This window comes from Argopecten irradians, chromosome 14, assembly GCF_041381155.1.
Source record: "Argopecten irradians isolate NY chromosome 14, Ai_NY, whole genome shotgun sequence".
NCBI classification, from domain to species: Eukaryota; Metazoa; Mollusca; class Bivalvia; order Pectinida; family Pectinidae; genus Argopecten; species Argopecten irradians.
In genome coordinates this window covers 16,003,633-16,017,286 of record NC_091147.1, presented here as the reverse complement: position 1 = coordinate 16,017,286, position 13,654 = coordinate 16,003,633, and the positions used below count along the sequence as shown (strand labels likewise).

General features: G+C 35.0%; 2 pseudogenes; both read left to right on the top strand.

Moving 5' to 3' along the window:
- The window catches only part of LOC138308271 (uncharacterized), a 31,307-nt pseudogene extending 29,307 nt beyond the window's left edge, over positions 1-2,000 (top strand).
- A 6,976-nt stretch (positions 2,001-8,976) lies between these two features.
- LOC138308274 (uncharacterized) lies at positions 8,977-11,794 on the top strand (annotated as a pseudogene).
- The last annotated feature ends 1,860 nt before the right edge of the window (positions 11,795-13,654 follow it).

Here is a 13,654-nt window from a genome sequence, read left to right as displayed (position 1 = left end):
TTGTGGATATCAAGATTGTCTTTTTTCATTCGCGGGACGTATCGATATATATATACTCTTTTTGATATAAAATATACCGACATTGCACTTAACAATTTTTCTTTGTAAATAAATATGAATGTTTTTTTAATATCAAATTGTAATTTCCGCTCAACATTAAGCAGGTTGTATGAAGTAACAATTACAGTAAAACCCCGTTATATCACCACCCGTTTTACCGCCAAAAGCACTTATCGCCATGAATTTATTCAGAACGGATTTCCTCCCATACAAATACACCCGTTATACTGCCAAACCCACCTACCGCCATCCACCATCACATTCGCGGAACACATGATCAAAATAACACTATAATGACCTCGTTAATATCGCCAAATTCTGTTAACAGGGAAACATTAGGCCATGGTGTTTTGTAAACCAAATGAAGGTATAACAATAATTCTCTTTTGCATTTCTACATATTTTTTGTTGTTGTTTTTATTGATTGTTAAAAGGTCAAATAACTGATTACGAATGATAGCTTGTTGTTGGGAAACATTATTGCTGCTTCAAGCCAAATATGAAAAAATTGCTGAAAAATTACCATTTTTGCGCTTAAAACCCGTGTTTTTTCATTTTTCTGCGTAGAAATCATAACATATATTGGATTATTTGGTCCTGATATGTATATGTTGTTCTATTGTGGTCATTTTGATACCTGATTTGTCTACTTCAGTTGAAAAATATGTATGTTATATCTATTTTTCACTTATAGTTAAATTTGAGATGGCGGCCATCTTGATGACGTCATAACCGGAACTTATTTAATGTTAACATTGTTTTTTGTTGTTGTTGTTCTTTTTACTGACTATTAAGAGGTCAAATAACTGATTAAAATTATGGTTTGCTGTTGGGAAACATTTTTGCTGCGTCAAACCAAATATGAAAAAATTGCTAAAAAATTTCCATTTTTGAGCTTAAGATCCCATTATTTCTTTTCCTGCGTAGAAATCACTACATATGTTGGCATATTTGGTCCTGGAATGTATTTGTTTTTCTATTGTGGTCATTTTGATACCTCATTTGTCTACTTCGATTGAAAAATGTCAATGTTATGACTATTTTTCAATTTTTAGTGAAAATCGAGATGGCGGCCATCTTGATGACGTCATAACCGGAAGTTCATTCCAACTTATGCAATGTTAACATTTTGATTTGTGATCAGTGGATCATAAGGGTTCAGAAAAAATATTGGTTCGGAGGTTTGGGGGGGGGGGGGTGCATGTGGGACCCTCCTAGCCCATGGCCTAATGGTTATGTGATGACGATTGACTTAAAAACATATTTTAATCTTTTATCTAAAAGTTTATGCTAAAAAGGTGTGACCAAGTCAAATCAGTAGGTCCCTTTGAAGTTAACATTGTTTGCGCAACACCACAAGGAGTCTAATCAATCGAGGCAATTTACCAAGAGTTTTCATTGGCTGTCGTTACAGAATGCTACAACATTTGAGGGAGGAGTCTAATCCGGACGCTTGAACACAGTTCACTGTAACTGCATCGTTTTACAAGAGGTAGTATGTAATGGTTATAAATAAAAACTTTATGTTTTTTTTACATCGATTACGAAACAAGTTACACAACTTATGCAAATCACTCTCGATGGCCCGGATATAAGCACGCGAGGGATCTTAGTGTGGGGAGGAAAACCGGAGTGCCCCAAGAAAAACCCAGGTTATCGGGAAGGTGACATGTAATGGTTATTGCATGACTTTCGAGTAATAAGGGATTTTATACTCCCGAGCGAATCGAGGGGGGTAATAAGTCCTGAGTGACGAGATATCATACAATAACTGACTTACTGCATGCTTCTTAACCTCGAACCATTGTTCTCTGTTTTATTTACCTATACCTATTATGCATGTGAGTACTTTTCGGTACTAGGGGTTCTTGCTCAATGTTAATACATGAATTTGTCATTATCCATCGTACATGTAAGGAGCACAAGGACTTTTGCCATGTGTAGAAAGAAAAAAAACTTTGATCAATTCCAGCTATATAATTCCAATTGTGATTTGTTGTACAAAGGTTCCTAATGAGGTAAAACTTTCCTTACAATACTTTCATGTTGATGTTCAGCTATCATATGATAATTATTGATAAATTAATGGAAACATTAATTATTTAAAGATTTTGGACTCAACTATGGAGCAAGATATTTATTGGCCACACTTTTCCTTTGTTCTCAATTGATCTTAAATAGTTTATTAAAGATGCTCCACCGCTGACAAATGGTATTTTTTTCACTATCAAAAACAGGAGCAGACGATTTAAGTATTTTTCTTCAGTTACAAACGTTACTTACTTTACACCATTATCAGCATTGAAAAGTTTGAGCTTCAAATTTTACTTCAAGCTAAAAATTATGAAAAATTAATTAATTGCATCCCGAAAAAAATCCGTGGCACTATTTCCTATATGGAATGAAGTACTGATTGCGAATGCACAAAGGCTAAATAAATCATTTATATTATTTTTTGTGTTAATTAGGCATATAGATACACAAATAAACACCAATTATTGTTCAAATGATGAATATCATCTATGCTCAGTCGGCGGTGGAGCATCTTTAAGCTTTATAAAAGCGTGTTTCCCTATCTTCTGTGGTCATCAATATTAAATAAAGTAGACCTGGTGCATGGTGGACCTCTCCTTTGTGTGAAGTCATTAGAGTTGCATTATTTCCTACAATTTATTTCAACATTCACTTTTGGGTTACGCTAATCCCATCATTGATTGATGTAGGCACTACTTTAGCACTTTTGAGCGTAACAACGTTAAAGGGCTGAAAATCCCACGTGTGTTGAGTGCGACTGTTTATTAATTTCATAATGAAGCTAAAAGGTAAGGCTATTTGTAACCAACCTTATTATGATGACAACAAAGCAAATTGGAAAGTGAAACCAATGAGAGAAGAAGAACATGTTAAAACGAAATTGTTGTCAATCATGCGTCCATAACAAGAGCAGCACTATTCTAAATGTGTAAAAAATCAATGGGGTTAATGATTTGTTACAGCTTTTTGACATATACATGAATATGTAGTAACTGTAGTCTTCCCTAAACAGGCCTGAGGAATATTGATCACTATGGGACTATAGTTATTAGACATTTCAAAGTAGTAAGCGTGAACGTACAACGCCGCGTGGGACTCAGACAAGTACTAGACGATTTCTGGGGGTCGTCTCAAAAAGGAAAGTTCCATTCAATCTGTATTTGCAATGAACGTAATTTTAAATCAGGGCTCTGTATCCATTAAATATAATAGAATACATTTTCTGTCATTACGTTGTATTTTTGACGTATACAATTGAGAGACCGACTTACAATACATGAAATGGGTTTTGCTTCATATACAATTGCAGACTACAATACATTACGAAAAAATAACGTATTTTCTCTAGGGCGCATGTCACACATGGTGACCCGCCATCTTTCACTCCCGAGGGGCAAAAACCCGCCCCCCCCCCCCTTCCGATTCTTACAAAATGGACGAAGCGTACAACGTTAAACTATCCTGTACTACAAACTTTAGTGTCTGTCCACAGTTACAGTTATGCCTACTTAAACGTATTCTTTACAGTACCATCTACTTGTATATATCATACTATGTACGATGTTAGTCTCTCACTTCTGAAACATTTTATTATCTGATATGTAATAGTATGTACAACAAATCTACATATGTAATAACAAGAATTAATAACCGTCAATTTACTGGATTCTCTATTTACGTTAACTAAGACATTTCCGCCAGCTATTGAATTGTGTATCATTTAAAAAAATTTATAGCCATTTTGCCAGTGACTCTATCAAAAATAGTCCTAATAATTTTGTACTTAATCAAAATTTAGTTAATAAAACCCCAAATTGCCCTAAAGAATATTAACCTTAAATCTGATAAATACTGCAAAAACATACCCAAAATGTGCGATGTGCGATACACCTAATCGCACAACTATGCGGTCTGTACCGCACATCGCATAGTTGGGCGCACGATGCGGTATTTGGACGTTGTTTTTGGTACGTTGTGCGATCACACAAATTATAAGAAGCATCTTGTTTTAGGCGAACCTTTCGCGTTATTACGCGAAAAAATAGTATATAAAATTACATTGTTTGAGCCCTTGGAAGCCATATTTTATATGGACGAGCAAGGACTTTGTCATCTATACACATATGACGTTGTCCGAAACGCCGAAGTTCACTCAACAAATATGTTGAAACATCGTCTAAATCTGAAAACTGTTTCCATCTTGTTAATTCCATGGATTTAAATACCGCTTAACAGCTGATTTGCTTTTAATACCTTTGAGGTTTTAAGCTACAATATACTCCCCGTACTCACGTGCATCCACATACTTTTCATGTTCATTTTAGTATAGGTTCTGATTATCATTTTTTACACACAATTTATAAGAAGCAAATTTTCTCTTTGCTTGTATCTATACTGTTGCTAAAATAACTCTCAATGAGTATCTATACTTCCTAACAAATCCATTGATGTACAATGAATTTTATCTAAACGTTCGCATTACTGCTTATGACTTTTTATTGTTGGAAATCCAAATGTATAAGACAAAATTTTCCACTAATCCCATGGTCACGCGGAGGTCGATGTATAGCGTATGGACTCGGATCATTTTTAGAAACATCAGTTTAATATTAGTGTTGTGACGTCATAGTCGCATCGATATTTTGATTTTAAATTCCACTATCCAAGACATTGAGTTCATTAGGGTAGTGTCTTATGGCCATCATTTTTCTTAATACAAAGCACCTCAAATAATCCTATTGACTTTTTTCAGTGAAAATTCTTATCTAATACAAATTAGAGGCCTTTGATTCGCTTAATGTGTATATAGGTGTTATACTGCCTCGGTAAAATATAATATAAAGACTTCCGATTATGTAAATTGGGGTGGTATAACATCTTAAAACAAAACTATTAATTGTTTAAAAGTTTCGAGTAATAACACCAACAATTTCGCTTAACAACACCAAAAGTTTCTCGTAATAACGCGTAAGTTTCAAAATGTTTCGCGAAATAACGTAATTTTTACGCGATTAATACGCGATTTTTTTCCTTCTACAAAAATGAACTTAATCGGCTTTCGTAGGGAAAGGACATGAAAAATTAAATAAGATATTGCTTTTAAGGATCAAAAAGGGAACTCTGTCATACACCTCTACTGGGCAACTTTAATTTGGAAATAGCATAGGCCCCTGGGACCTTTTGATTGTTTTAAAAAACATTTCAATGGTTTGCATCAGTGTTGCTACATATAACATTTAGTTTAAATAAATTGGTTTGTATTTAATGGACAGGAACTCAATATACATTTCCGAATGTACATTTTTTTTACAGTTTTAATTTTGAGACGACCCCCCCAAAAATCACCTAGTACGCGCCGAGTCCGCGCGCGTAGTACGTCCACGCTTACTATTGGAAATGTCTATTAGATGCGATCATTGATCACCTACAGACATGAGTTAACATACATGTTAAACTTTCTAAATGCGATCATTTTCCAAAAAAGTATTTCAGTTGTATTACCAAAGAAAAATGCGTACGTCTAGAACATCTATTTTATTCGCTCAACAATATTTGACTTTTGGACATTGAATGTTTACTGTAATTAAATGTTGTACTTGTTAATATTATTATTTGATTGTACAACTGTAGTGACCATGCTTGTTTTACCTTTGTGTTTGTTAATTTTATCATTTCTTTTTTAATTCTATAACATACATTAATTTTGTTTCAGTACCTTTTGTTTCTACAATGTATGCCTGCCATGTTTTACTGTTGCATATTCTTTTTTATCATACTTAATTTCTGGTTTTCTACATGCATCATATGCATTGTTTACCCTTTCGCAAATTTTATCCATAGCCTTCAATTTGAACATCAATTTTTTTTCATTTTATACATTTTCTTATATTACTTTGGGGCTTTCTCGTGCTGTGCATGTACATCTATAATAGTTCGTGGAGGACCGTTTATCGCCTGGTTCCTCAGTAGAATTCAGCACTCTCCTAGCTATGTATTCATTTGTATATGATGTACGCCGGTCTCAACTTCGCCTGGTTCTTAACAAGCACCAGAAATAATTATTCTTATCAGAATTTTCATGAATTTTCGCTGGTAAGTTTCTTTAACAAGAGTTTAAATTAACTTGTGGGTTCTCCATGCAGCAACTGAGACAGCCCCTAAGGCAAACTACTGTAAACGAAGTCACACTTCAGTGCAAATTCGAAACACTGTAAAGTATAATTTATAAACACGAATATGAATTAGTGCAATTGGGTAGTTCAATACCAAAAATACGCTTTATACAATTCAGCGCTGTACATGAATAAGTGCTTCAAAGACAGCACGGAAAACGCTAAAACAAAACTACCGCTGAAATAAAACAACGCTAAAATAAAACTACCGCTTAAATAAAACAACGCTAAAATAAAACTACCGCTGAGATAGCCCATAAGGCAAATTACTGTAAACGAGGTCATACTTTAACGCAAATTCGAAACACTGTAAAGTATGATTTATAAACACGAATATGAATTAGTGCAATTGAGTAGTTCAATACCAAAAATACACTTTATACAATTCAGCGCTGTACATAAATAAGTGCTTCAAAGACAGCACGGAAAACGCTAAAATAAAACTACCGCTGAAATAAAACAACGCTAAAATAAAACTACCGCTTAAATAAAAAAAACGCTAAAATAAAACTACCGCTTAAATAAAACAGCGCTAAAATAAAACTACCGCTGAGATAGCCCATAAGGCAAATTACTGTAAACGAGGTCATACTTTAACGCAAATTCGAAACACTGTAAAGTATGATTTATAAACACGAATATGAATTAGTGCAATTGGGTAGTTCAATACCGGAAATACCATTTTATAAAATTTAGCGCTGTACATAAATAAGTGTTTCAAAGACAGCACGGAAAACGCTAAAATAAAATTATCGCTGAAATAACACAACGCTAAAATAAAACTACGGCTTAAATAAAACTACGGCTTAAATAAAACAAAGCTAAAATAAAACTACCGCTTAAATAAAACAACGCTAAAATGAAACTACGGCTAAAAGAAAACTACCGCTAAAAAGTACGTTTACAAGATGTTTTTATTATTATTATTATTATTTATATAATTTTATAACGTATATAGACGCAATGATGACATAACAGTTTAGTATTAGAGTTTATTTGTGATTATTTATATAATATAACCTTTTATTATTAGATGCTTTTGTCTTGTATTATAAGACTCTTTCATAAGTGGATATGAAGGATAGGGATATTCTAACCGAGGGTCATAAAATGTAGTAAAACCCGAGGCTTGCCGAGGGTTTTGCAACATTTTGTGATCCCGAGGGTAGGATATCCCTATCCTTCATATCCACTTATGAAAGAGTATTTTTCTTTCATACCTCGACGTTTTATTGCAATTTTACAACTATAATATCCCGCCATTTTGAAATAAATTCGAAGAAATCCGCGACTGGAAGTCAATTTTCCATGCATGAAAAATTACGTGATACTTTCAACACAAATTCCGTTGTTTGCATCTTTTATAGTAAAACCAGTAATATTTGCGAAAAAAAAATGTTAAAATTTTGCCGAGGAAAAAGAGATTTTGTTGACGCCGTGACGTCACGAGGCTTTATTGTATGGGTAGCCATGCAATACAGCCTCAGGCGACATGAGTTTATTGCCCTAGACCAGCCAGTATATATAACACCCGTAGGTATGAAAGAAATATGTATACATGCCTATGTATCTCCTTTAATACATAGAATACAATATTGCAGTTTATAAAATGTGTTTGTGTTCGATCAAACTTGTATAATTGAGGCGGTTTTCCGGCTTAATCGTCTCCGTTTTCCGGACCCGTCTAGTTGGTTTATATTACACTTTACTTCATGTACCAGGAACTAAATCAATGTCCGTGTTGTTGACTTTTTGCCATTTAAGAATTGTCTAATCGTTGGTAAATACTGGTAAGTTGAGATAACTTTTAATATAACTAAATATTATATCAATGTCATACCAAAATACATGTATATCTTAAACTAACTGTTATACTCTACAGAGATATAGATATACTTTCTAAATTGGCTGCTCTCACCATACAGGTAAAATAATCTAAAAACAGCCACCTGTATTTGTACAGGTATATTGTAGTACGATCTTTGTTCAGAGTGGAGGAGATGTGTACTAATAATTCTTCGTTTTGAAACCAGATATTAATCATTTATAGTATATGGTTTTTTTCTGGTATACGGTAAGTATACGATATATGCTTCTAATATCGGAAACGTATGCTTCACATATCGAAAGTGAAAGTGCCTTGACAATGTTCTGCGAAACCGTCACATATATTCACCGATTTAAAATTGCCTTCAATATCAAGTAGCAGATATTATATATATATATTCGTTAATGGGTTTACATGATCGTGATGAATATGCGTACGTGTGCTGCATCATGTAATTGAAATAATTTGACGCTATCAACGTATGATTTACAGCTAAAAAATTAGAATTAATTATATTTAAAGAATCCATTGAATATTACTAATTAAGTCAATGGTTCATCATACGAAGACTTATACAAACTAAACATACCTGTCATATAATGTAAAAATGATGAAATGATAACTGTCATACTGCTCTTTGTTTTTTAGATTCACTATCAGAATAAGATGGCGGAAGGAGGACATCTACAGGAAAACACACCAGGCAATGACAAAGCCCTTCTTCGCCCTGTCGTCTGCTCGACTGTCCTATTTGTCTGGAGCAGATGCTACAACCGAAGTCTCTTCCTTGTCTACATTCCTTCTGTGAGGAATGTCTCGGTACCTACATCGTCACAGACTTATCAGGTGAGATGGCGGCCGCGACCTCCTTCCCCTGTCCTGTTTGTAGGAAGATCACATCACCAGTCGATCCCTCTGAGAGTAAGGAGACTTGGGCACGGCAGTTTCCGGCCAATAACATTGTGCAGGATTTGCTTCAAACCTCTACGGATTCTGCAGTGTATTGTGTGGTCCCTGCAGGAAGATGAAAAATCTTGAAACATCAGCAAAGTTCTTTTGTGAAACTAATAACATGTTACTTTGTGAAGCATGTAAAGAAAACTACCACGATGTTATCCACGTAGATTGTGACATTGTCTCTATCAGTGAAGGAAGTCGTGGCCTGCTACAGAAACAACATATACATACATGTTCCACACATAACGAGAACATCGAATGGTATTGTGAAGATCATAGTTTCCTCGGATGTAACAAATGCATTATCACAGATCACAGGCACTGTGAGAAAGTGTCAATGGCCCAGGAATATTGCGGAAAACAACAGAAAAAGCTTCAGTTAGATAGCATGAAAGAATCCCTTGGACTTGTTCTAAAACGCATGGAATCAGCAGGGAAGTACTTTGATGATAAAGATGTTGCAATGAAACAATGTCAGGAAAATACCTTGAGCGGTATTTCAGATCTTCGACAAAGAATCAACTCCCATCTCGACAGGAAGCAAGAGGAGATAACTCAGGAACTGATATCGAAATGTAAAGCTGAGAAGACAAGTGCTGATATGTTCAGACAAAAACTTAGAAGACTGGGGGTCGCCGTTCAGATTACCACGGCAGCGTTTTTGGTGGCAGCTCAAAGAGACGATAATGTCGAAATGATTCAACTTTCCAATCGCGGTCAGGCAGAGATCCGAGCCTGTAATGATCTGATTGACGAGATATCCTCCTCAAAGTCGGTCACTATAAAACATGACATCGACGCTGTTCTCGTCACAATTGATCCGACGAGTCCACTTTCACTTTGGAAGAATCGTCGTAGAGGAAAACACGTGCATCCTACCTGACGGAGTCGAGTATGTACGATACCACGATACGCTCTCTAATAGCCAAGTTAAGAAACTAAGAACAATTTCAGTTAAGGTTCCATCAGAGAACTCTAATTGTAACATTCATGGAGTTGTATTGATGCCTAACGGAAACATAGTTGTAAGTGATTATCAACATGGTCGCCTGAAATTGTTTTCACCTCAAGGAGAGTGCTTGAATATTTTGGAAATCAACGGATCCCCAAACGATGTTTGTTTAGTAGATAGTTTTAGCGTAGCTGTTGCTGTATCTGAAGACGAAATCGGTATACATGTTGTGGACGTACAGGACGCCACATTGTCTCTATCAACTGTTATACAGACACGAGAAAAGTGCTATGGTGTAACGTTTATCGATGGGAAATTTATGGTGAGTACTTCGAAAGACATTTACCGTGTAGGAATGGAAGGCAAGTCCAAAAAGGTTCATCACATGTCTAAATGTTGCAACCATCTCGCTTCTTATCCAAAGGAAAAACGCACATTCGCCAGTATATTTAGTTCAACAGAGAGTTATACGGTCATTACCGAACTTTGTAGTGGTTACAAAACGTGCATAACGCGGGTCGGAATCGTAAAGGGTGGAAGGGGAATAGACGTAGACTGTGATGGGAATTTGTATATCTGTGGTCAAATCTCCAACAACGTGGTTCAGGTGTCGATGTGCGGCACACAGATAAGAGAACTTCTGACGTCAAACGATGGAATCGACTGTCCAGGGGCAATCTCTGTGCGCGGGGACAAAATCGTTGTTTCTAATAAGAACCAGGACGAAATACATGTCTTCCAGCTCTACTGATTTAGAAGTCAGTGTAATTAATTAAACCATTAGTATAAACGGCAGATCCTTTTAATGCTTTTTATTCATTTCTAAACATTTTGATTGATATTTTAGACTTTAATTATTGAAATATTTAATGAGTTATGTGACTATTTGTAGTTAACTCGGTATATTTCCATTATGTAATATATTCTTACAGTGAGTTCTTACATCAATTTTGAAACCATTTATGTTGAGGTCATAGTCGAGGTACTTACAGTTATACAGTGAAATCATAACAAGTGTCCGGAATTGACTTTCGAATCGTTCAAGCCACAAATCACGTGAACAGTTTCAACCAGTCATATGCGCGTTTATCGGCTTGGGAATTGCGTCAGTCAAACTGTGGGCGGAGTTTAGTTAACAGCGATAATGTAGCTGAGGGCGGAACGTACCTGTTTTGGCTGTTACACATTCAAAAACTTATTAATACTGCAACAGTTTGGTATACAAAATCGTAAAATAAAACCAATCACTACATACATATATATAGTCATGACCTACATGTACATAACCTCAATTCACAGGTTAAAGTGTGTGGAAATTTGCTATTTGGTACCTTAACTTTACGATACTACACGTATTTTATTTGAATCCCAAGAAGCAGTTACTATATATATATATGTACATGATTTGGACCGATATTCGTCAGTCCATGTAATGAAGAGTATTCCAAATGTCAAATTATGTTTTCTTGAACTACAATAGCAGAATATATTACAATTCATACAATTTACAGTGCATGTTAGAGGCGGGATGTACAGCTAAAACTGTGTATGTTTATAGTGCGTTATCTTTCGATGGTTATGTGATGACGATTGACTTCAAAACATATTTTATTTTTTTGTATGCTAACAATCTTTGGTACAAATGTGTGACCAAGTCAATTCAGTAGGACCCTTTGAAATCAACATTGTTTGCGCAACACCACAAGGAGTCTAATCAATCGAGGCAATTTACCAGAGTTTTCATTGCTGTCGTTACAGAATGCTACAAAATTTGAGGGAGGAGTCTAATCCGGACGCTTGAACACAGTTCACTCAGTGTAAATGCATATTATACCAGAGATAGTGTGTAAATGGTTATAAATATAAACTTTATTTTTTTACATCGATTACGAAACCAGTACTATACAACTTATGCAAATCACTCTCGATGCCCGAATATAAGCACGCGAGGGATCTTAGTGTGGGAGGAAAACCGGAGTGCCCGGAAGAAAACCCGTTATCGGGAAGGTGACATGTAATGGTTATTGCATGACTTTCGAGTAATAAGGGATTTATTACTCCCGAGCGAATCCAGAGGGTAATAAGTCCCGAGTGACGAGAAATCATACAATAACTGACTTACTGCATGCTTCTTAACCTCGAACAAAAATACAGATTGATTGAAAATACACACCTTTCCATCCCTATACCCGTGACTCTCCCATGGTTCTCTGTTTTATTTACCTGTACCTATTATGTTTGTGAGGACTTTTCGGTACTAGGGTTCTTGCTCAATGTTAATACATCAGTTTGTCATTATCCATCGTAAGGAGCACAAGGACTTTTGCCATGTGTAGAAATAAAAACTTTGATTTTGCAAAAATGTTGCACCAAAATATTTAGGGGATATGTACAGTGAAACAATTATATTATTATCAAGCTCTTTTAAACAATTGGTCAGAAACTTTAAATGAGAATACATTGTGTTTAAAATCAATTTCAGCTAAATAATTCCAATTGTCATTTGTTGTACAAAGGTTCCTAATGAGGTAAAAATTTCCTTACAATACTTTGAAGTTGATGTTCAGCTATCATATGATAATTATTGATAAATTAATGGAAACATTAATTATTTAAAGATTTTGGACTCAACTATGGTAGCAAGATATTTATTGGCCACACTTTTCCTTTGTTCTCAGTTGATCTTAAGTAGTTTATTAAGCTTAACAAAGCGTGTTCCCTATCTTCTTTGGTCATCAATATTAAATAAAGTAGACCTGGTGCATGGTTACCTCTACTTTGTGTGAAGTCATTAGAGTTGCATTATTTCCTACATTTTATTTCAACATTCACTTTTGGATCACGCTAATCCATCATTGATTAATGTAGGCACTACTTAGCACTTTTGAGCGTAACAACGTTAAAGGGCTGAAATCCCACGTGTGTTGAGTGCGACTGTTTATTAATTTCATAATGAAGCTTAAAGGTAAGGCTATTTGTAACCAACCTTATAATAATGACAACAAAGCAAATTGGAAAGTGAAACCAATGAGAGAAGAACATGTAAAACTAATGGTTTTGTCAATCATGCGTCCATTACAAGAGCAGCACTATTCTTAATGTGTAAAATCAATGGGGTTAATGTTTGTTACAGCTTTTGACATATACATAATATGTAGTAACTGAAGTCTTCCCTAACAGGCCTGAGGAACTTGATCGCTAGGGGACTATAGTTATTAGATGTGATCATTGATCACCTACAGACATGAGTTAACATACATGTTAAACTTTCTAAATGCGATCATTTTCCAAAAAAGTATTTCAGTTGTATTACCAAAGAAAAATTCGTACGTAAAGAACATCTATTAGATTTGCTCAACAATCTATGACTTTTGGACAGTGAAAGTTTACTATAATTAAATGTTGTACTTGTTTATATTATTATTTGATTGTACAACTGTAGTGGCCATGCTTGTTTTACCTTTGTGTTTGTTAATTTTATCATTTCTTTTTTCAATTCTATAACAGGCCACATGCTATAGTCTGCATACATACATTAATTTTGTTTCAGTACCATTTTCTGTCTACAATGTATTCCTGCCATAATTTTTATTGTTGCATGCACACAAATTTCCATTTTTAAATAGATTATTCTAATCTTGAACACAAACT